Source organism: Schistocerca americana, chromosome 2 (genome assembly GCF_021461395.2).
Source record: "Schistocerca americana isolate TAMUIC-IGC-003095 chromosome 2, iqSchAmer2.1, whole genome shotgun sequence".
Classification (NCBI taxonomy): domain Eukaryota; kingdom Metazoa; phylum Arthropoda; class Insecta; order Orthoptera; family Acrididae; genus Schistocerca; species Schistocerca americana.
In genome coordinates, this window is record NC_060120.1 from 696,518,985 (window position 1) to 696,545,087 (window position 26,103).

At 42.1% G+C, this 26,103-nt stretch overlaps 1 pseudogene; it reads left to right on the plus strand.

Moving 5' to 3' along the window:
• Positions 1 to 3,641: 3,641 nt before the first annotated feature.
• LOC124597008 lies at positions 3,642 to 3,760 on the plus strand (annotated as a pseudogene).
• The last annotated feature ends 22,343 nt before the right edge of the window (positions 3,761 to 26,103 follow it).

The following is a 26,103-nucleotide window of genomic DNA, read 5'->3' on the forward strand; positions in this document are numbered from 1 at the left end:
ATTCCGGGAGTATCATAATTTTCGTTGCAGTCTAATAATTTATTTCGTCTTGTTTTTAACTCATTTTCCATACAACAAAAAAATGGTTCAAATGGCTCTGAGCACTATGGGACTCAACTACTGTGGTCATCAGTCCCCTAGAACTTAGAACTACTTAAACCTAACTAACCTAAGGACATCACACACATCCATGCCCGAAGCAGGATTCGAACCTGCGACCCTAGCAGTCGCGCGGTTCCGGACTGCGCGCCTAGAACCGCTAGACCACCGCGGCCGGCCATACAACAACAACAACAAACTTAACCTCTTTGGTCTGTATGTCATGCGACAGACTGTCAAGGATATTGCCAATTCTGGCCACAGGCGGCACATTTCTGGGCAGCACAGTATATTTCAAAAGTTTTTGATGTTCGCAATATTATTGCGCAACCTCTAAATCTCACTTATACAAGTTCAATATTACTGCTCACCAGAAAGTACTGCGCAGTATTATTGACCGTCTAGCGCAATTATTTTACTCCTCCCCCCCTTCCTATTTCCTTTCCTCAGTACTTCGCATACTTGGCACAGAAACAGCCCACGAATTCTATTTACTTCTTTCTAATGATTGTAACTATCAGTTACAACAACAACAACGACAAAAACAACAACAACAATAATAATAATTAGAGTGTATCGTATTAGCACATCGCACTTAAGAATTATTTTAAACTTATCATACTTTTGTATTATTCAAACGTGGTGAAAGTTAACAATTACAACAAATTTACAAATAACCACGGCTGCCAGTGTAGTTATTGGAACGGAGAAAATATGTGTAGTTTACAACATTTTTTTTACGGATTAATTAGTTAAATTTTAACTGTTTCCATCTATATCGCTTTTGATTTATTTCAAATGTATTAGGCCTATTATTTGAAAGATCACGATGGCAGAACAATGACAAACATTTAAATGCCAACTTAAAAACTGTTATATTCAAACTGATTTGATGTGTGTGCTTCAGTTTGTGAAGAAAGCAAATTCAGTTTTTGGCTGGGTCTTTGAAACCTCAACTCAGAGATTCCCTTCCAGCTGCAGTGGAGACCGATGTTTCTCCGTCTTGATTAGTGGAACTGCGGGAAGTGTTGACTCACACAAGTAAGTTAATACGAAGGGTTGATACACGTCAACTGCTCCTGTTGCTAAATTGAACTGTACGTATCTTGCCTGCATTCAAAAATTTTCGAGAGACTACAATGTATATTTTGAAGTATTCTTTCACAGGGGAGTTCTATTAGTTCCTCCTTTTCTGTTTTTGACGAATGGTCTCTCATGACGACATCGAACGGATTGTGCAACCAGTCATACTCAGATGAAGATTCGGGGCCTCGAATTGTTGACGAAGGTTTTCCAGATGTACTACGCCAATTGTACTAATTTTATTTACATCCAACTCACTTTCCTTCTACGAAATCATTCGGACAAGAAAATAGCTCGCAGTTGGCCTTCTCCATCTAGGTTTTCCTAAGTCCAAGTTTTCTCTTAAATGGACGTACTTTCTCGCTTAGAAAGATGATGATGATACTGTTATTTCGATCTTGAAGTGATAAGTTAAGATCATACAGTTTCTCAAAAACGTTGGGCAAGTAGCACAATTTTAGAGGCAATTTTTCATCTAGATACAGGGCCATGAGTGTATGTCTACTCTTCAATAGGGAAAACCTAAGTTCATCCTTCAGTTGAACAACGCGACGAAGAATTTTACCACAAGATAACCCGTGCGCAGTGGAAGTGATCATGAGAAGAAGCCACCTCCCCGCAAAGAATGGATATCTTACTGTTTAAAGCTAGTGCTTTCGCGAAATTTATGGCACTAACTGCATCGTTCTCGTTTGGCAATTACTGACTTCCGGCTATATTACTTTAGAAGACAATGCCTCCCTGTACATCACGCAATGTGTGAATCTTACAGAAGGAGAAATAGCATACGCTATTGCCGTGAAAGCCCCTTTGAGTTCCAGTAAATGGTGCCAACCGATCTGTACATACACCAGCACAATTTGCCCATCACATATTGTTGTCAACAGAGGAGGAATTCACTAGAAAGAAAATATCTTCCAGAGCTTTATAAAATAGAAGTCTCTTCTGCATTTCAGTGTCATAACAGTAGCTTACAAAACAAGATGTTGCGAAATTGTGATCGTTCCTCACTACTCAAAAGAACGCTGGTAAAGCCTAATATCAGATACTAAACTTGATCTTTGTGCACTCTGATTTTGGGTTTTAAAACAAACATTATGATAAGAACAGAGAAAGATGCGAAAGAAGCGTGTATTTTGATTAAATTCGAATCTTTTTCGTTATTACAACTATATACTCTCGAAGGAGGAGAGAAACTCGGTGAATTACTCCCATGGGATTTATTGTTACCACGGCGAATCGGGCACTTACCCATGCGAATGTCGGAACTTGTGTCACTTCATTTTAAATCAGGATAGCTATTACTACTGAACATGCACTAGGATTCAACTGGTAGCTAACTCCCTATCTTTGATCTCACTCCGGAATCCAGGCTGAAATCGCGCAGATAGTTACATAGGCTGTGATTAATAATCTGTTATTGTAATCAGTGTTGTAAGGACGTGGCGGTCACCTATTAGCACGGCTTGTTGTCACTAGTGGTTGTTGAATGTTTGGTAAAAAGCACCCCGCGGTTGACAGCTGACAGAAACTGTGTGACGAAATATTACTTGCGACTTTTTTTCTCAGCATTCCTGCTGACAGGATTTACTGGTCAGTTCTTGTGAAATAAGATAGAAAATTAACTTAGCTCACGAAAAAATGAGAATATGACGACTGCCTTCTTTGTTCACCGGAAGTCTTTTTCTTACATAATCTGATATATAAATATCAATGGAAGCCGTCGCCCCTCTCTATTACACTCTGCACACATCCCCCCCCCCCCCCTGCCCATACACACCGCAAATTAAGGACGGCAGGTGTACGGGACGCTTAACCAGCGGTCCTGTCAGCCAAAGTACACCATTTGGCGGAAAGCGAATAACAAGATAATAGCGGAGGAACGCAGTTGATAGTAAAGAGCTTCCGCAGTTTCAGATTCACGTTTACTTTGATACCAGTCTTCAGTAAATATTATGAACCAACCATTCTGCTAGCAAAACGGAAATTTGTGGTAAGGTCTTATGGGACCAAACTGTTGAGGTCATCGGTCCCTAAGCCTACACATTACTTAATCTAACTTAAACCAACTTACGCTATGGACAACACACACACCCATGACCGAGGGAGGACTCGAACATCCGACGGGGGGAGCCACACCATTCTGGTAGCCTGACGTCTTTTATGTACCAGGCTGGTGTAATTAATTAGGTTGCTGAAAAGCGGATGACTAGGTTCTATTTACTAAAGGATCCAAAGGGAGTTAGTTGTTCATATTATTGCCCATCATTAAAGATAGCGAAAAAATCATTATCACAACTAAGTAGTGTCTGTGCTGTAGTTATGTTCGGAACTAGCAAAGCGCTTTGGAGCAGTGGTTTGGAAGCAGAAACCGGATAACAGCATTGTTTGCGATGAGGTGACATTAATAATGAAAGTCAGGAAGGAAAATAAAATCGTTCATCTAATGTTCTTAAAAGGGCAACGGCCTTGCCGCAGTGGATACACCGGTTCCCGTCAGATCACCGGAAGTTAAGCGCTGTCGGGCGTGGCCGTCACTTGGATGGGTGACCATCCGGGCCGCCATGCGCTGTTGCCATTTTTCGTGGTGCACTCAGCACCACGTCAGTTGAGGAGCTACTCGACCGAATAGTAGCGGTTCCGGTCACAGAAAACCATCATAACGACCGGGAGAGCGGTGTGCTTACCACACTCCCCTCCTATCCGCATCCTCAGCTGAGGGCTGACATGGCGGTCGGATGGTCCCGAAGGGCCACTTGTGGCCTGAAGACGGAGTGCTTTTAATGTTCTTAAAAGGGGCACACCGCTATTCGGCACAACAAAGCAGTAGATGGTTAGTAAAAGGCAACATCAAAGAAGGGAATTCGCTATTTATACAGCTTCCATTTTATGGCATACTTAACGTTTTAAGAAAAGATGCATACCAGCAATGGGAACATCAGTGACGAATATCGTAGTACGGAAAGCAGGTGTAGTCTACATACGTTTGAATCCAGCGTACCATTCCAACAAAACCGTGCTACAGTCTCAACAATCTGCCTAGGAGACATGGGACATCAGTTGCCCGTTCCAGTGTGGGGGAGACACGCGTGTTCCAGCGCTCCTCTATGATCGAAGTGACAAACACTCCCACATGAAGTGAACATCCAGAGACTATGGAGATAGGAATCAGGTCATATTGGGAAATTCTACATGTGCTCCGCACCAAAATAAACTGTGGAAAAAGCTTGCAAAAATGCAGATTTCCTTTCCAAGGAATACTATTAGACCCAGAACAATCTAGAAATTAACAGTTTAATAGCACGTAACCTACAAGAGGCGGACATAAATCTCTGACATATCAAATACTGACGTTTATAAATTGGTATATGCATGAAATGGCTGTGTACGTTTGCTTTAATTAGCTTCATTAAACTTACTATGTAATGACTGCGTTCTTTCCACCAAAAACCCAGTAAAATTAAAGAAAAATGAAATGGCTGTCATTCTTACTTAATAGTGGCAAATTCCATTCGCGAGGCACCAGCATATGCAGACTGACTTGTCTGTTGTGAACCGTTGAATCTCTATGGGGAACTCCCAAGATTATTACACAGGGAAACTCCAACCAAACCACATTAAGTAATAATTCTGTATTGTCACGAAGAAACGTGTAGTCGAAATTCGGTAGTTTCATCTTACTAGAGTGGTCTAAAAGTTCGGAAGAAAAAATAATAAATAATAAGAAGCTATATTTATCAACCTCATCTTCATTGAGTCCAATGCCTTTAGTTTAGCTATATTCCTTTTTATTTCCTCGGAAGAGATAAATGTTTCTAACTATGTATAATAGTGGTTTACAGCACAGATAGCGCTCTCATTAGAAGAAGTTTCCTTTCTTTTCAACTATTTTAATGCTGGCAACCAAAAATAATACATAGGGCTAAATCTAAAGAAGCATGTGGATGGAGGATTGTCTCGAACCCTACCAGCTTACGCTCTTTTGCTATCGAAATGATAAGGGCAATAGTTTCGATACGTTCTGCAGTCTACTGCCTGTCCCTGAGGAAATATGTACCACAAAAATACTAGCTGTCATCCTTCTTCCAAAACGGTATCGCTTTGGTGTTATTGACCAAGAAGTTTGCAAAAACACATAGCTGGAACACTTTTTCTTGGACGCAAAGCATGTTGTTTACCTTGTAAAACTGTCCCACTACCAATTATATACTTGGATTTCGTTTTGGTCTGTAAATCTACTTCAAAAAAACGCAGTGAAAGTAAGTAAATAAACATATCTAATCCGTTAAGAGTGGGTATTATCCACTGGTATTACTGTTGCCGAATACGTAGCACTTGCACATATTTCCGAAATAAGTATGAGCCTTACATAATACGTTCGTCGTGACTGTCCAATGTTTCCTAATGAAAAGTTGGAGATAATGTTTATCATCCTGGTGCGTATTAACTGGAAATATGAGAAAATCTGAATAGAAATGGAACACACTGACGTAATAAAAAATGCGCTACTGGAAATGAATAGCTAAAAACACTACCATAACAGCTTATCTAACATTACCTTGACGCGTTTGTAGAACGAAAGCGTGGATTACACTGTACAGAGAATTGTGTTTTTTCTCAATCTATAAAGTAAATAACAGACTAATATAAACATTCAAAAGATATATCCCACAGATGCTATATATGAACTCACGAATGTATGAAGTATCTGTGAACATGACTTCCTGTTGCGGAATTTTAGTAAGCTCTCTAAAATCCATTTATACTCTTTTTTTTTCGCTCATAATCCACAAAAACTTTCCACAAGTAAAGGTATCTGTATCAGAAGTACTTGTATCATTGGAACATTTTTCTCCATTTTTACGGTCAAGAAGCGTTTAGCGCTGCCGCCTTACACCACGCTAACATTTTTTATTTTGCCCAGAGCTGTTGAAAATGTAATATCGGCAATTTGTCCCTATACTGGAGTACAGTATGATTGAATCGTCGATAGAGGTGACTGTTACCGGTGTCCCGATTGTATACTACGGAACCCTACAGTTCCATGACAAAATGCAAATGAATTTACATTTCAGATGGATAATAAAACCATCTTACAAGTATAGGAACTAAGCCCTCCAGTTGTTTATAGCAATCTTACAGAAAATTTCGGTCTGCAATTATCATTAGAGTTCCCTGAATCTTTTTAAAAGCTTCATGACGAAACAACCTCATAGTATTTTACCTCTGTGACTTGTAAACCGCAACTACCGTCAATTGTTTTGGGTATTTTTATTTGTCACTGCTAACGTATTGACGTCATGTCGAGTGCCACCAGAAATCTTATTACAGGTACTGGCTACTTATGGAGATTGGTCCTGTTGAAATTAGGTAAATGCCTTTTTTATACTCGCGTTTGTTTCCATGAGTTAAGAAATAAATCATAAGGTAAATGCCTTTTTTATACTCACGTTTGTTTCCAGGAGCTAAGAAACAAATCATAAAAACGAAGATTATTCGGAAAATGTAAATCAGTCGACGACGTAGTTGACTGTATCTTGTTCCCGCAGTAGTTACAGGTCCGTGAGGCTGCAGAAATTTGCAGTAGTATTGACTTTGCGGTTAAAAGCTTGTGTCATTACGGATATGTGAAGGTGCATCTGCTGTTGTCCGCAATATTAACTACTTCGTAGTTAAAAGTTAAAAAAACAAGAGTCTGTTGCGTACTACAGCTCGTTGTGTGATAATCTCTGAATGTCTGTGTGTATGTAGATGTTCGGATCCAAGAGGGAAGGGGAGAGTCACGACACTTCTCCCTCAGGCCTCATAAAAATAAGTAGAAACGCTTATATCTATACATATATAAATTTCCACGACATTCCTCCCTCAGGCCTCAAAAACTTAGTAGAAACACTTATGCCTGAACACATACAAATTTCACACCTGACTTTAAGACAATAATGAGAACAGAGTCTCGAAAATAGCAATAAGTTACAAATCTTACAAGCATCCGAATATTTTACAGCTCATGGTAGGTCGATCGGCTAGTGACCTGATCGTAAACATTTCTGCCAGCAAGGTGCATATGTACAGGCTGAAGAACTTGCCGTCAACAAAAAATCTGACATAGTTCGTGAGCCCGGTGATGGGACCATACATAACAATAGTCTGTGTAGAACCGGGAAACAACTGGAAGTTGAGTATTGGAAGACAGAAGGACAAAAATCCTCCATAAAGAAGAAAAGTAACAGAAAAAAGGATTTCGCGAGAATATACTGAAACGACTCGGAGGAACAGCATTCCTTTCATTATTATAGCCATAGTTTGCAGACCGGTCACCGATGTTCACAGTCGTAAAGCTTGGTGAAATACTAATAGTCCTTAGTGTACAGTTCGACTGTGCAGGGTGAACATAAATAAAACAGACAAACTGCAGGGACGAATTCCTGACTGGATATGTACGAAAAAAGGTCCTATGAACATGTGCTCGGGAATGTATCGCTGCCACTGTAGATGGCGCTGACGAATGAAAGTTCCTTTGACCACGTGCCGAGTGTTCCATGTGTGTTGCAAGCTATGTGATTGACGCAGCGCGCTGTAAACAGCAGATGGGCTATTTCCAGGAACTTTCAAAATCTGTACCGAACGAACTGAATAAATGTATAAATGAGGAGATTTGCGAATATATACATTCAAGTACGGACAGTACACATGTTTTATGCCTGCATTGCGGACGAAGCAACCGACGTTTTAGGCAAGTCACAACCCTCTAGTGTTGTGAAAGTAGTGGACTGCAGTGGCTACATTCAAGAACATTTTCTTGGTTTTCGTGATGTTAACCAAGCTGGAAGTGCTGCTACTTTATTCACTGTGTTGTGGCATGTTTCGGAATAGTGGTTCAAATGGCTCTGAGCACTATGGGACGCATCTGCTAAGGTCATTAGTCCCCTAGAACTTAGAACTAGTTAAACCTAATTAACCTAAGGACAGCACAAACATCCATGCCCGAGGCAGGATTCGAACCTGCGACCGTAGCGGTCTTGCGGTTCCAGACTGCAGCGCCTTTAACCGCACGGCCACTTCGGCCGGCTTCGGAATAGTGATATGAAGAACAAAGTAGTGGCCCAAACCATGATAGTGCTTCAGTTCTGGCAAAGAATTAAATGGCCTGCAAATTAAGGTCCGTGAAATTGCCCCTCAAGCTCATTTTGCTCGTTTAGATTTAGTTTTGGACCACTTCTTTTATTCACGCTTCAGGGCATTCCTGCTTTCTTCCACCGGTCTTCCAAACGCACAACAGTTCGCAACAATACTGTTGATAAACGCATTCCTTCGAACAGTGAAATGAGATGGAACTGTAACGCCAGAATAATATCTGCCATCCACGACAAACGTCCGGGGCTAATTGAGGTTTTAAATGAAGTAATTGACAGCCCAGTTTCTAGTGCAACGACTACAACAGAAGACTGGTTTCCAAACTAACCTCCTACCCGGTTTGTTTTTCTTCTCTCTCGTTTACAAAGCATATGCTTCTCAACACTTCACAAAAAAACCAGTCATGCACAGTTTTGCAACAATGCCGTCTCTGAATGCATAGCTTACATGAAAAACTTAAGAAATGAGGATTAATTGATCGACTTTTTAAATTCCTCGAAACGCTCGACTAATTCGCAAGCTGAACTTCCATGAATAGAGCTGAATCGATGGATGAATGCACTGGCAGTCCGTTGATGTGAAAATACGAACAAGTGTACTTCGAAGTGTTGGATAATATTGCAACACAGCTGAAAACAAGATTTTCTCGTGGTAAACTGCTCTTCTTCAAATTAGACGATGCTACTCAGTTCGCCGATTACGCCCAGCGTTTTGCTGCAGGCGGTTTGGATTCATTATGGTGCGTTCTCGAGTCTCTCTCGGTTACGTGTAGAACTAGAGACTGTATTTTCTTCCCAGGGCAAAGAAACATCTGACTCTATCATTTTGGAAGACATTATCAAAAGAAAGATTGAGAATGAAACGGACCAAATTCTTCCCCAAACTTTCAAATTACTTTGTCTAATTGTCACCATTCCTGCAACAAGTGTTTCAGCTGGAAGGAGCTTTTTTTCTTGCCTTAAAAGCGAAGAAACGTATTTGAGGAACAGTATGGCCCAGGATTGCTTATCAGCTCTTTCTTCTATCTCAGTTGAAAAATCAGTGCAGCAGATACTTGCGAAAGCCGAGTCACATGGTACGGCCATGGTCATCGAAAGATTCGGGAAGAAGAAGGATCGTCGCGTTAACTTGTTTTACAAGTAAGTACGCTCAAATGCCAATCCATCAGTTCCTTTTTAAATAAAAGTGTCATTATTGTTATTTGGAAATTTATGGTAAGTTCCTATGGGACCAAACTGCTGAGGTCATCAGTCCCAAGGCTTACACACTTCTTAGTCTAACTTATGCTAAGGAGAACACACACATCCTTGCCCGAAGAAGGACTCGAATCTTCGACGGGGGAGGGGGGAGAGCCGCGCGAACCGTGGCAGGGTACCTGAGACCACGCGACTGAACAGCGCGGCTATTATTATTAGCAATAGCAATAATAGTAGCAGTCATCTTACTGATAGTAGTGATAGCAGAAGCGTTAGTGGTGGTCGTTAGGAACGCTAGGTGTGCGTGCATTAAAAGGGAAGGAAAGGGGCTTTTCCGATATGTTTCTTGGTCTCCCCAGAATTCAAGCTCAGGATCCGCCACTGGCTGCCTGTGCTGCTTGAGAATGTACCTTTGGCAATGCGACAGGTTGTATAGTTTATGTATGACGGAGCATCTCCCAGCTCCCCCATTACAGCTTGCTGACACGTCAGCAACATCTTCCCCGGACGATCGAAAGGACGTGGAGGTCGTGTAGCATGGCCTGCTAAATCACCGTTAAACTCCCTGGATTTTTACCGCTGGGGGCATCTGAAAAGCATTGTGTATGCTGAACCAGTTCCTGATGTGGAGACCCTTCAATAGTGTCTTCATGACGTCTATGAAGCTATGCGGAGAGAGACCGGAACGCGTGAAAGAGTGCGACAGTCCATGATGCGACGAGTGAACGCGTGCATTGCATCCCATGAAGACCACTTTTCACATCTGTTGTGACGTGGATCCGATAACACGAAGATGACGTGCTATAGAAGCGAAATTTAACCGACAGGAAGAAGATGCTGTGATACGCAAATGATTAGCTTTTCAGAGCCTTCACACAAGCTTAGCGCCGGTGGCGACACCTGCAACGTGCTGACATGAGGAAAGTTTCCAACCGATTTCTCATACACAAACAGCAGTTGACCGGCGTTGCCTGGTGAGACGTCGTTGATGCCTCGTGTAAGGAGGAGAAATGCGTACCATCACGTTTCCGACTTTGATAAAGGTCGGATTGTTACCTATCGCGATTGCGGTTTATCGTATCGCGACATTGCTGCTCGCGTTGGTCGAGATCCAATGACTGTTAGCAGAATATGGAATCGGTGAGTTCAGGAAGGTAATACGGAACGCCGTGCCGGATCCCAACGGCCTCGTATCACTAGCAGTCGAGATGACAGGCATCTTATACGCATGGCTGTAGCAGATCGTGCAGCCACTTCTCGATCCCTGAGCCAACAGATGGGGACGTTTGCAAGACAACAACCATCTGCACGAACAGTTCGACGACGTTTGCAGCAGCATGGACTATAAGCTCGGAGACGCTGCGGTTACCCTTGACGCTGCGTCACAGACAGGAGTGCCTGCGATGGTGTACTCAACGACGAACCTGGGTGCACGAATGGCAAAACGTCATTTTTTCGGATGAATCCAGGTTCTGCTTACAGCATCATGATGGTCGCATCCGTGTTTGGCGACATTGCGGTGAACGCACATTGGAAGCGTGTATTCGTCATCGCCATACTGGCGTATCACCCGGCGTGATGGTATGGGGTGCCATTGATTACGTGCCTCGGTCACCTCTTGTTCGCATTGGTGGCACTTTGAACAGTGGTCGTTACATTTCAGATGTGTTACGACCCGTGGCTCTATCCTTCATTCGATCCCTGCGAAACCCTACGTTTCAGCAGGATAATGCACGACCGCATGTTGCAGGTACTGTACGGGCCTTTCTGGATACAGAAAATGTTCGACTGCTGCCCTGGCCAGCACATTCTCCAGATCTCTCACCAATTGAAAACGTCTGGTCAATGGTGGCCGAGCAACTGGCTCGTCACAAAACGCCAGTTACTACTGTTGATGAACTGTGGTATCGTGTTGAAGCTGCATGGGCAGCTGTACCTGTACACGCCATCCAAGCTCTGTTTGACTCAATGCATAGGCGTATCAAGGCCGTTATTACGGGTACTCATTTCTTAGGATCTACGCATCCAAATTGCGTGTAAATGTAATCACATGTCAGTTCTAGTATAATATATTTGTCCAATGAATACCCGTTTATCATCTGCATTTCTTCTTGGTGTAGCAATTTTAATGGTCAGTAGTGTATTTTCGGACGCGTGTTCGTAGGACTTTTTTTCCTCCATTTCCAGTCAGGAATCGGTCCCTACAATTTGTCGGTTTTATTAGCGTTCACACTGTATATTCCGTAAATTAAGACATAAACGAACTAATGAGAATTCGTTGCTATTTTAGTTGTATATGGCTCGAATGATGTACTGGATACCAATGTTATGTATACTAGGACCCTGTTCTTTAGCTGACCTATATAGGTCAACTGAAGTACAGGATACCAATGTTAGATACCGTAAGTCGCCCATTTCGCTGTTGGTAATACCAGTGTTTGGTTGGTCGCTTTTTCCTTCATGGGTCACATTGGTAGCCGCTTCCTCAGTTAAAGAATGAGACACCAATTGTCATTTTTTCCTATTTTTCGTGTCGCAAAATACATTTTCCAGATATTTTTGTTAATATTTTTCTTTTGTGGTAGTGTTTGCGATTCTGTTTTTAGTTTGTCCCGCCCCAAACCCACTAATTCCCGCGTCTTTCACGTTGATTTCAATTATTTTGGGGACTTATATAAATCGTGTTTTCTTATTTTTTCGTTAGATGAGATTCTTTTACAATTATGGGTTTACGTAATGTACATATACGATCTCTATTCTCCATGCTATGTTTCTCTTTTACAATGGTAAATGCATTTATGTGTATCTGATACGTCCATCGTTCGGTTTTGCCGCATATCGGGTTTGTCTGGAATATTTCATGTCCACTTTCCTGTTTTTTTTTTTTTTGTTTTTTTTGTTTTTTTTTTCATTTCTGCAAACGCCAGCGACCCAGCAGTTGTAGTGTCAAAATTGCGTGATGAAGCTAAATATTGCAGTTTCCGCTGGTAGGGCTGAGCGCCGATTACTTTAGCATTTCCCCTCACACGTCTCCGAACTCGGCAACGACCAGTCTTGTCATTTAGATTTTTGTTTATCATTTTCAGCAACTGTGTTTGAAGAATGTCGATGTAAAGAAATAGCACCCTAGTAGCATTAAAAATTGTTTTTTAACGCAACCGGTGTGCTGTTTCTTCACATCAGAAATCGTGTTATTCCATCCACACTGCCAATCCTAGTGCAACTGGAGCTCTTCTGTGCCACACAAACTTGCTTCATACAATCAAAGAGAAAGAGTGGAAGCTCAAAATGGAGCAAGACTCCGCCACACAGTGAAAGTAAAATTACGTCCTACTACAATTTCTAAAGAAAGTCTTTAAATATTTTCTGAAAATTGTGAAAAAGTGTAACATAAAATAAAAATATCGGCACTCGATTTTGCTCTTTTGATATTGATATATCATGGGGAAAATATCGCTGACATATACCGATATTAATTGGAAAAAATATCGACAGCCCGAGTTTGAGCACACTCAACGCAGTGTTTTTGTGGTTCTGCCCCACATTTCAGCGTCTACTAGTTACTACTAGTAATTCTTGGCTACTTGGCATTCTTGCTTTTGTCTGAGCACACTTTTTGCTCTGTCACATTCCATGATTCTACATCTTGTTCTTGTTTTCTCTTGTCTCATGCTAATTCGGTTTTTTCCTTTGCTCCGATGTTTTTCCTTGTGCTGTTTCACTGTCCCATCTGTTTCCCTCACTTCCTGTCAATACTGGACCCTCTGTCATATTTTCGTGATTGGCCTCTTTTACCATGGCTACTTCCACTCCAGAATTATCTCTCCTGAAGCTTTCCCAGTTACATGGTTACCAGTGGCACTGTTTAACACAGGGCATCACCCACTTGACACAGCAATGTTTGGTGACAATACCCCCATATGGAACAGCACATGTCCTGCATCATGTATGGCACTCCCTCCATACCACTGAGCTTTGATGGAGCCTCACCCATCGTGACATTTCCTTTGCCCAGGCCTCGTCACCACTGCTATCACTTCCTCTGTAGTTCAACAATGCCTTTGATTCATGGCCCACCTTCCCTGCTGCAGTGGACTACCTCCTATATGTTTCTGCACTTCCTATTAGTTCTCTCCTGGCTGCCTCTGACCAATCTGGCTCTGGCATACTCACCACTGGCACTGACTCCACAGGTTCTGCTGCCCTCTCATGCTCTAATGCATCCCTGGACTCCAGTGCCCTCTCCTGGTCTGATGAAACTCCAGGCTCTGATAACCTCACCAGTTCTGATGCGTCCTCTGACTCCAGCCCTTCTGCCACCTCGGGCTCTGCCACCTCCTCCAAAGCCCTTCAGAGCCACCTGTTCCAGTTCTGCCTGCTCTGGCACTGCCCATTCTGGCGCTGCCCACTGTGGTGCCTCGCATAGTTGCACCACTGTTTCCTGCACCACCTGCTCCTGCGCAGCCAGGGCCCTCACTGCTTCCCCCACTGCCTCCTTAGTTTCCAGACCTTTTGCCACTGACTTCTTTGGCCCTCATTTCCAGCATGGTTTCGGAATCTCTCATAATGTTCCCTCTCGGAGCAGTGAGTGAGGCAGCTCAGAGCATGCATTGCCCAGTTGGTAGCTAGCACTGCTGAGTCAACAATGATGGTCAAGCACTGGTTGCAGCCCCATTGCAGATATGGAAAGGCAGCAACATTATCTCACTTGTAGCAGGTCGCATCATTGCTCAAGGTCAAATTCTGGACTGAGGGCTGGAGAACAGCAGAGGGTGAATGGTAGACTCGGGTGCCAGATACGAATGCAAATGGCCCCATAAAGGTGTCAGCAGAGTGTTGGCTGCCAGGGCCTGGGCTGTCAGGTAGTGGTTCTTTGACAGTGGCCCAGTGGCAACAGAAATGTGTGTCACATGGAAATATTTTGGAACAGACCCAATGGCTGAGATGTGGCTGTTATCATGTGGCAGCCAGTCAAATTGCTGACATTTCCTGTAGGCTGTTTCAGTTGCAGGCTTTTGACATTTGGAAGTCTGACAACAAGTGAGCAGTGACTTCTGCTGAGTTGTTGAAATGGCAAGGACGTTGAACAGGAGCAGCTAATGCCTGGGTCCTGGTACACTGCTTTCAGCTCCAAGCATAGCTCCAGTTCACCTTTTTACAATTCCTCCCTCCTAGGGGTAACTCAGTCACCAGATTTCTGTTGAAAACTGATTGAATGTGGTGGCAAAGTATTGGCTTCCAGGGCCTGGGCAATAAGGGGCTGTGTTTCTGTGGCACCATGGAAATGTCAGGAACATGGGTGGTAGCCAACGTCCACCTGTGTCAAGTGGCAGTGTGTCAAACTACAGAAACTTCCTGCCATCTCAGACTGTTGACGCACATGCAGAAGTTTGATGCTTGGAAGCAGCTGCTCCTGCTGAGTTGCTGAATGCTGCTTCTGCTGAGTTGCTGAATGGGAAGGGGCACTGATCAATAGTGCTCAAGGCTCACACACCAGCAGTCTGTCCATGGCTCTGGCAGTGTCTTTTCCATTCCGTTCCTGTTATGAGGGGCCACTTACATAAGCATATTTCAGTCAGAAGGATGGTTCCAAAATATTGTCAGTGGTGACTTATCCTTGCCCTGTGTTCATATAAATATTTCACCTAACCACATCTGACAAGGAAAGATACCTTTCAAAACATGTAGTGCGAGGAAGAAATTAATTCTGTGACAAAATTAAAACATTTTATTATTGCTTACCATGCATTTTAACTCTTATCAGTAAATTTATATTTTAACTTGTAAGTTTCTATATTACCCTTACTACTGTTACATTAATTTAAAGAGATCCACTTCAGTTGCACTAATGATTTATCCAATCTGTGAACAGTTTTGGGATGTTAAAGTCCCATCTTCAGGTGTATGAAACAGTAACATACAAAGAAGGTGAGGGAAGAAATATAACATATTTGGAAAAACAAGAAGAGCAGAATCATGAAACGAGGTTACCTGCATATGAGGGGCAGTCAAATGAAAACCAAACATCCGCCACAATGGGCTGTGAAAATATTTCATTCAAAAGTACTCACCACATGTGTTAAGACATTGATCTCACTTGGAGATGAGATGATCAATTTCCGTTTCGTAGAACACAGTCAGCTGCTGACAGATCCCCACCTGCTCCCACACTTGCACTTCCTCATCCAACTGAAACCAACATCCATGCATATCTTCCTTCAAATCACACAGTGAAAGACCCAGACTGTGCAGAGGACATTGTAGTGTTTCCCAACAAAACTGTTTAAGTGTCATCTTCATCTAATTGGCAGTGTGACTCTATGGTACATTGCAGTTTCTGCCAAGTATCTTCATAGCACTGCACATTGCTTGTGGTTCCATGCTCAAGGTACTTGACAAGCAGAGGAAGCATCCTGTTGCCCAATAACACAGCCGCTGCACCGCCAATCAGCCGAATGCTATACATCACTGATTTGGTTGGTAAACGCTGCAACATCAGCTTTACAACCAGGATCTTTCACATGTGATTTTACACCTTTGTTGACCTGAAAAAGACGTGTGTGGATCTCCGTTTCAGTGAGACAAGGAAGTGGATCCACAGCAGCTGATCATATTATACAAAACAAGAACTGATCGTCTCCTCTCCCACAGGAATAAATGTCTTAGCACATCTGGTGATTACTTTTGAATGGAACCATTCCATGGACCCATTGTGGCAGGTGTTCGGTGTTGATTTGACTGCCCATTATACTATATCTCATTATACATAATATGGAGTTGGTCCAGTCAGTGCAAGGGTTCCAAATCACTGCATCTTAGGTGGTTCAACTAGAAAAAAGATATAAAAATGGAATGTCCAGGCAGATGCAAATAGGATGAAGGACAAAGAAACCAAAACCAAACAGTGTACTCGCATTGTTGCCATTGGGCAGCTGCATGCTATGAATGCCAACCACAACAGTGTAGAAGGTGAAAAAGACAGAATGAGGATTGTGGCAGCTTGTTCCCAATTTTTATGTCAGTCTTTTAAAGAAGAGCAAATTCGCCTCTTTTTTTTTTTTTTTTTCCCTCTCTCTGACACAAACATTTTCCAGCTGGTATTTTTTACATCTATAAGTGAAGAGTCCTATTTATAGTATATTATAGCGTGACAATTATTGAACTATATGAAAAAATGTAAATTAGTTACAAAGTACAGTGTGCACATATTTTATTCAACATGTAAATGACACTACAAATATTCAGATTTAGGTTATGACATGTTTGATATGCCTTCCATCATTGGCAATGATGTGGATCAGACAAATAGTAAAATTCTGCATGATCTGCTAAAGTGTTGGAACATCGTGACCTGCTGAAGTGTTGGAACATCGATGCTGTGCGTCTTGCCTTTAATACAGCCCCACAAAAAGGAGTCACATGTTTTCAGATCTGGAAAATATGGCGGGCAATTGAGGCCCATGTCAGTGGCCTCTGGGTACCCCATAGCCAGAATGTGGTCCCCAAAGTGCTCCTCCAGGACATCAGACACTCTTCTGCTTCAACAGGGTTGAGCTCCATCTTGCATGAACCCCTTCTTATTGAAATCAGGGTCACTTTGGATAATGGGGATGAAATCATCTTCTGAAACCTTCATGTACCATTTGATAGTCACCGTGTCATCAAGGAATATCACACTGATTATTCTGTGACTGGACATTGCACACCACATGTTTACCCATTGAGGATGAAGAGACTTCTCGATCATGAAATTCAGATTCTCTGTCCCCCAAATGCGCGAATTTTGCTTATTGACAGACCCATCCAAATAAAAGTGGGCTTCATCGCTAAACCAAACCATACAACACATACTAATTTCCATCATGCCGCGCAGCCAACCACTCAGTTTGAATGTCTTAATGCAAACCATACATAAGTTATGATAATTTTATTTCATATGGTTCAATACTTGTCACCCTGTATTATTTCCCCCTACAGCTTTCAACAAACACTGCTACTTGCCATGTAGCTAACAGAACTCGCTAGTCCCTGAATCTAGATGTGCAGAGAATTTGTAGAGACAGTGGTTGTTGTGAGGTATCTTTTTAATTCTGTTTTGAATTGACAAGGGTACCCAGACTCATCGTTTATGTTACATGGTAGCTTATTGAATATCTTTGGGCCATAGTACACAACTTCACTCTGAGCTGTAGACAGGGAGGTAATGTCTATGTGAAAATTATCTTGTGTTTTCTATTGTGTTGGTTGCACAATTCACAATTCATTTGAAACTGATTTTTATTATCAGCAACAAAAGCCATTAAGCAGTAAATGTGTTGGGAAATGAATGTAAGAATTACAAGATCCTTAAAAAGGCTTCTGCAAGACTTGTGGTTAACTGCTTTGCACAATAATCTTACTACTTGTTCCTGCTAAACAAACATTTTATTTACTTTAGATACACTGCATGAGACAATAATTTCATAAGACAACAGGGAGTGAAAATATGTAAAATAGACCAACAGTTTTGTCTTTTGGTTAATATAGTGAGAGATTATCCTAAGGATATAACAGAATGAACTGAGGTTTATTAGCTCATGTATTGACTCCATTTTAACTTGTTATCCAGATGGGGCCCAAAACATTTTACACACTGCACTTCATTCAGCATACTCTCTTTGTCAGAAAAGTAGAAAAGTTACAGAACAGTTTTTTCCAAAATTAGAAAACTGCACTTACCAAGTAATGATCCTAGCTCCTATCAAAGTAGTCCCCTTGGCTACCTGTAAAAAGTTGCCAACATTTTTGAAGTTCTTGGAGGTAAGCAGGGAAATTTTCTGCTGTAATGCTAGTAAGCTCATTTGTCACAGGTCGCTAAATGTCTGTGATATCTTGGTGAAGCTTTCCTTTCAGTCACCTTTTCACTCACAGAAACAGGAAAAAAACCACATGATCGAGAGGCCAGGCAGACATGGGATGGTAGTAACAGTATGTTTGGCCAGATGATCAGTAAGAGATAGATCAGTATGGGGTCTCACATTGTCACGTAGTAAGAACCAGTCCTGAGAATGCCACTAATCAGTGACATGAATTGCTTGTTGCAAACATTTCATGACTGTGATGTTAAGTGTTGGTTCACTGTTTGACCTGGAGAAACGTACTCATGTTGAACTAATCCTTTACTGTCAAGGAATGTGATCAACTTTGTGTGTTCTCGAAGGTTGTCATTTGACTATTTTAAGGCCAGTAATCCAGGACACTGCCATTCAGCACTGCGATACTTCATGTAAGGGTCATACTGGTAGCACCAACTTCCATACCCAGCCATAATCTGTGACAGAAATGTGGGATCTTGTCTGGCTCTATCCAGTAGTTCAGCAGAAATTCTTCTTTCCTCTTTCTGTTCATCTGTTAGTGTGTGAGGTACAAGTTTTGCATTAAGTTTCCATTTTCCTAAATCTTCACGTACAATCTTAAGACACACATCATGATTCAAGTTAAGTTCTTCTGATATCACATGCATTTTGCAATAACTGCCTTACATGCTCCATGTCTGCATTGGTATCTGCTGTAGACGGGCAACCAGCTCTGGGACCATCTTGCACTGAATTGCCGCCTTCATGAAACATTTTATGCAATTTGAAAACAAAACTTCTTGTATATACCTCGCCTGCATATGCTTGCTTAATCATGCCAGAATTTCACCAGAGGTTTTCCAGAGCTTAATACAGAACTTAATGTTCACTCTTTGCTAGCAATGAGCATCCATTGTGCCACCATAATTAATGTGACGAGAACCCTGACACTGTGTTACTAAGCACAGCCATGCCACCTAGTGAGTTCATGTGGAAACATGGCCAAGGTCATTTCAAGGATGCATACATACCAGGTAACATAAAAACATTTGTTCCTTTTTAGTTTTGCAAACTTAGAAACAAAAAAGAACCTGTCCTGGAACTTTTCTGACAAAGGAAGTATGACCACTGTTTCAATCTTGATATCGAAGTCTTTGGATCAAACTTGTAGAGGCGTTCAAATCATGGTGAATGACTTTTTTTAAAGACAAATGTCCACTGATGCTTGCTGCACAGACCCTGGGACGATGAGATTTCACCAAACTAGCAGGGTCTACTAACAATGTGTTCTGGGTACTACCTACCCCAGTAAATTGAAAGAGTGATTTTCAACAAGAAAAACCACAAGATTTAGTGCCTATTAGTGAAGAAATATATTTTGAAAGTGAATCAGGAACTTTAATATTGTTGGATGCCTAGTGTCACCAGGAAGTATCTCATCTCTAACTGAATATCTACACTCCTGGAAATGGAAAAAAGAACACATTGACACTGGTGTGTCAGACCCACCATACTTGCTCCGGACACTGCGAGAGGGCTGTACAAGCAATGATCACACGCACGGCACAGCGGACACACCAGGAACCGCGGTGTTGGCCGTCGAATGGCGCTAGCTGTGCAGCATTTGTGCACCGCCGCCGTCAGTGTCAGCCAGTTTGCCATGGCATACGGAGCTCCATCGCAGTCTTTAACACTGGTAGCATGCCGCGACAGCGTGGACGTGAACCGTATGTGCAGTTGATGGACTTTGAGCGAGGGCATATAGTGGGCATGCGGGAGGCCGGGTGGACGTACCGCCGAATTGCTCAACACGTGGGGCGTGAGGTCTCCACAGTACATCGATGTTGTCGCCAGTGGTCGGCGGAAGGTGCACGTGCCCGTCGACCTGGGACCGGACCGCAGCGACGCACGAATGCACACCAAGACTGTAGGATCCTACGCAGTGCCGTAGGGGACCGCACCGCCACTTCCCAGCAAATTAGGGACACTGTTGCTCCTGGGGTATCGGCGAGGACCATTCGCAACCATCTCCATGAAGCTGGGCTACGGTCCCGCACACCGTTAGGCCGTCTTCCGCTCATGCCCCAACATCGTGCAGCCCGCCTCCAATGGTGTCGTGACAGGCGTGAATGGAGGGACGAATGGAGACGTGTCGCCTTCAGCGATGAGAGTCGCTTCTGCCTTGGTGCCAATGATGGTCGTATGCGTGTTTGGCGCCGTGCAGGTGAGCGCCACAATCAGGACTGCATACGACCGAGGCACACAGGGCCAACACCCGGCATCATGGTGTGGGGAGCGATCTCCTACACTGGCCGTACACCACTGGTGATCGTCGAGGGGACACTGAATAGTGCACGGTACATCCAAACCGTCATCGAACCCATCGTTCTACCATTCCTAGACCGGCAAGGGAACTTGCTGTTCCAACAGGACAATGCACGTCCGCATGTATCCCGTGCCACCCAACGTGCTCTAGAAGGTGTAAGTCAACTACCCTGGCCAGCAAGATCTCCAGATCTGTCCCCCATTGAGCATGTTTGGGACTGGATGAAGCGTCGTCTCACGCGGTCTGCACGTCCAGCATGAACGCTGGTCCAACTGAGGCGCCAGGTGGAAATGGCATGGCAAGCCGTTCCACAGGACTACATCCAGCATCTCTACGATCGTCTCCATGGGAGAATAGCAGCCTGCATTGCTGCGAAAGGTGGATATACACTGTACTAGTGCCGACATTGTGCATGCTCTGTTGCCTGTGTCTATGTGCCTGTGGTTCTGTCAGTGTGATCATGTGATGTATCTGACCCCAGGAATGTGTCAATAAAGTTTCCCCTTCCTGGGACAATGAATTCACGGTGTTCTTATTTCAATTTCCAGGAGTGTAGATTCAGGGATTGAAAAGTTCTGTTAGCTTCATGGCAGGTGGCAGTGTTTGTTGTAAAGCTGTATGATAAGTAACAATATACTGCTACTATAAATAGGCCTCATTATTTATAGATGTAAGAGAAATCTAAGAGTTTTTGTTTTCATGCTACTTTACTCTGTGAAAGTTAGCTTAAAATTCCTAAATTTATGTATTTCAAAATATGAACACATTGAGTACAAAAAAATTTTAATTGCTTCAGTTCTACAGGTTTGCTATGTAGATGAAAGTTATCCTTTGGTGCTGCTTGGTCATTATTGTTTGTCTGAAACTGCATAAGACAAACTTTCAGCAATTGGCAAGATTGGCAAGTACTTGCATCAATATGCATAAGACCATTTCCACTAACTTGCAGAAGCTACTTCTGCAAGTCAGTAAGACTGGTGAAAGTCTCCTTGCTGAGTGTTTTTCCATGTCAGACAACTTCCAGAAGTAACTTCAGCAAGTGACTTGTGGAAGTTAACTTATTAGTGGGCACGTGCCTTTATGTCTTAGTGCCAAAGAATGAGTATCTGATAACAGTGAAGCTGGTTGGCCATTTGTGTGCTAGTTATGGGCCTCTATGGAAAGTGGTTGGAGAACAATGCGACCACAGTCAGGTAACAAAGTGTTGAGCTTCTATTCCTCATCACAGAACTTGGAAGTTTGAGGCTAGCCCACTCTGTAAAGCAGGTCAGACCTGTGGCGTACCTGATACAGAGTACAATACTGGGGTATGCAAGTGTTTCAGAGCACACTGTTCAGTGCACCTTGTCGAACAGGGCTCCACAGCATATAACCCCTACACGTTCCAATGTTGACACAATAACATCATCAGCTTTGATTGCAGTGGACTTGGGATCATTGATATCAGACTGTGGACCAACAGAAACAAATTCAACAAGTCCTTGATAGTTTTCTGCAAGTTTATAGCACCAGATGTCTCTGCACAGGCCACAGAATTTCTGTAAATTATGAGCTGTTGATCTGTGGGTGGGGACCTGACGCTTCAGCTTAGATAATAGTTAAAAATGCGTACAAGTGGTCCACAGCTAACTGTTTAAGCCCTAATCTCACAAGGATTCATATTATGCAGTTTTTCTTAAACTTACAAAAGTTTTGTGTGTTCAGTACCAGTACAAATATGTCAGTGTCAGAAAGGAGAATGGCTAAAAACAAATGGGCCAAAATAAATGAACCATACCATAGCGACACCTAAACACATATAATTGACTGCCACATCCAGGGAATATGAAATTAATTTACAGATTACCTCATTTCACCAGAAAGGGATGTGGAATGGCAGTACAGATATCTTTCAATATTAGCCAGATGTTTAATTTTAGTGTAAACATAATTGCATTATATTTGTAATAAAATTAATAAATACCATTTGGAAAAACTGAACAGTAATTAAATGAAAAAATACCAGCTGAAAAAAAGCTTCTGTCAGAGCACAAAAATGTGATTATGTTTCTCTTCAAAAGACTGACAAAAAAGTGGGGAACCAACTGCCTCAATCCTCATTCTGCCTTCCTCATCCTCTATGTAGTCATTGTTGGCATTTATACCGTGTGGTTGCATTATTATGGTATTAGGGACATTCATCTTGGTTTCCATGGGATATGTAATTGTAACTGAAGACATCATGACAACTGTGGACTGTGTGAACATTACTACACCCCACCTGCATCCCTTCAGGCTTGATGTATTCCACTATGATGTTGACATCTTCCAGCAGGATAACTGTCTGTGTCGTGAGGACAGAGTCATGCTACAAGAAAAGAGACCTAAGGAAACTCTACACAAAAGAAAGAGAGAGGGTAAAAAAATCAGATTTGGCAGAAATATTTAAATGTCAATTTGAAATCACCAACAAGACAATGTTGTTACTAAGACCTTATTCTGTGACTTTACCAAAAGAATGAGTATAGATACACTGAAGACTGCCTAAAAATAGTGAAGCACCCAGAAGGGGGTGGAGGAGGGGGTCTGGGGGGGGGGGGATGAAATGAAAGTTCACAGGTTGATAGAGTATGTGATATTGTTACATTCCATCCTGGATTTTCGATTGTTTGATATTATTTCAGTAATTACAATATGGGGTTAAATTTACAAAGAACTTGACAATATGAGCACACTTACTAGTCTTACATTGTGCCCCCTCTGGCTTGGATGCATGCAGTGATTTTGTTGGGAAGAGTGTCTTAAAGCTGTTGTATCTTCTCCTGTGGCAAGCTGGCCCACAACTGTTGTGACTGGACACAGGCACTGGAACAGAGTTGACATCCCAGCTGGTCCCACACATGTTCTGTCGGATACAGATCCTGTCTACAGGAATACCTCATGATCAGGCAGACAGCTCATGGAGACACATACCATGTGTGGACAAGAATTATCCAGTTAAAAAACAGCAAAAAAATATTGTCACATGAGAGGTATCACATGACAATGCAGAATGTCCATGAGATACCACTGTGGTAACAAAGTTCCCTCAGTCATCACCAGCTGTGCCCTGACATCATACCTGATGCTTTCCCATACCCATACACCAAGAGTTACACAAGAACTGAAATAAAAAAGGTTTCTGGTTGTGGACTGTAACTCAGTTTTCACTTCATCACAATCTGTCACCCAGATGCTTCTCATGCTCAATTTGTACTTAACTTAAATCTTCAGTCATCTTATTGTATTTTCTTGAAGCTGTGGACCTGCCATGCAGTTCCACTAATCATACCATGTAGATTTCTTTGCCATCTGCAGAGAGTTGAGGACTGTAAGAGAGCTCACAACCACATCAACGTATTACAAAATGATGTAACCATTTTTTTAAGAACTCTTCTGTATTTTGCTGCTCAGATAAAACCCATTACATAGTTGGCTGAATAGCTCTCCATTAGCTAGAGCAACACATCTGGAGTGAACCTTATGACAGCACATCAAAGAGTACATTGAATCAAGTTACATTTCAGACTTAAAACATTTCAGTTGTTTTTGCCCCTCTCTTTCTGTCATCAGAAACACTGCCAAACCACACCAACAAAGTATTAGCAACCTCTTCACAGCAGGTGGAGAAGGTTGATTGCCAACTCACTTTGTCAGTATCCTGTGCTCACACTTATTTCATCATCTCTGCCCTCATATCAATATAAAGTATAAACAGTTGAATATTCTCTGTTGATGAGCTACCTAATATATATTTTCAAATATCACAAACATCTTTTGTTGGGCTAAGAGGATAACAGTGGAACATGTTATTCCAGACAATCTCATGCTACAACACAGATTCCCCCAGTTATGTGAAAAATGTATTGAAACTCAACTTATATAAATCATTATAGTTTTATTATATATTATAACATTTTACTTTTAACAAATTATTAGCACTATTTAAATAATTGTCTCATGACACGAAATTAAATTTCTGTATAAATAAAACATGACTGATTATGCATCTTCAGTCAGCCACTTCCCATTTAATAATTGCTTCATCTGTTAAAGGCAAGTTTCATAACTTGACATTTCAGTTGTGGATAAGCATTATTTTTCACTTTGCTAAAAAAATTACATCTTTTTACAATATTCATTTCTTTTTAACATACTTAGATCAACTTGCTAGCAGGTATTTATTTACCCTGGAGCTTGTCTGATTGTTAGAAACAATCCATGGGTGATAGTTGTCCTGTTACATCAGGCTAAACCATGATTTCACTTCTTTTGTTCAAACATTATCAGCTTTATGCTGTCTTTAAACCACTGTATAAAATGTCACTAGGTTCTCAAATATATTAAAGTAGAAAAAATGAACAAGTTTCTGTTTATCGTAAGGAGTTACATGCTGACATTTTACTATACAGTGCTTTCCACACTTCAAAATCTCAGAGTTGTGATAAGCCAATATGTACAAAAATGAAGATTCAAAAATATCCATTGACCAGGAAAGTCTATTTGCTTTTGGCTATTTTGGGAGACTATTTCATTCATGTGGCTAACAGTCACATTACAGTTACCTACCTTTGTAAGAACTGCACCTACACCTTATTCTTTGGACATATATTGTGAACATACGAGGGTTATTCCAAAAGTAAGGTCCGATTCGCCGTAACTATTGAAATTTGGCGCCAATGACAAAACACGCATGCGCGCCGACTCCCGGCAAGCCTTGCGCGTCAAACGCCGCCATTCGCTTTGTTACTGTTGCTGAGTGTAGTTCACAGTGTCACTTTACAATGTTTAAGACAATTGATCAGCCTGCCGATTGTGAAGTAAGGGCAGTGATACGGTTTTTGTCTGCAAGAAACAATTCAGCGGCGGAAATCCATCGGCAGATTACTGAAGTGTACGGTCCTAACATAATGAGCGACAGTAAAGTGCGCAAGTGGGTGCGAGCTTTTAATGAAGGACGGGATAATGTGCACGATGAACCACGGTGTGGCCGACCATCAGTGATTTCAGACGATTTGGTCAATGCGGTTGACAAAAAAATTCGTGAAGATCGCCGATTCACTATTACAGACGTAGACATGCATTTTCCGAATGTGAGTAGAACAACTTTGTACAGAATTGTGTCTGAACATTTGAAGTTTCACAAATTGTGTGCCCGTTGGGTTCCCAGGCTGCTTACTGAGCCCCAACGAATGAAAAGAATGGCTTTTGCTCTTGATTTTTTGGAGCGATATCATAAGGAAGGTGACAGTCTTTTAGACAATGTTGTCACAGGGGATGAGACATGGGTTTCTCACATCACTCCAGAGTCTAAACGTCAGTCAATGCAATGGCGTCACACGTCATCGCCAGTCAAGGTCAAGACAAAGCAGACAATCTCAACACGTAAGGTTATGGCGACTGTGTTCTGGGA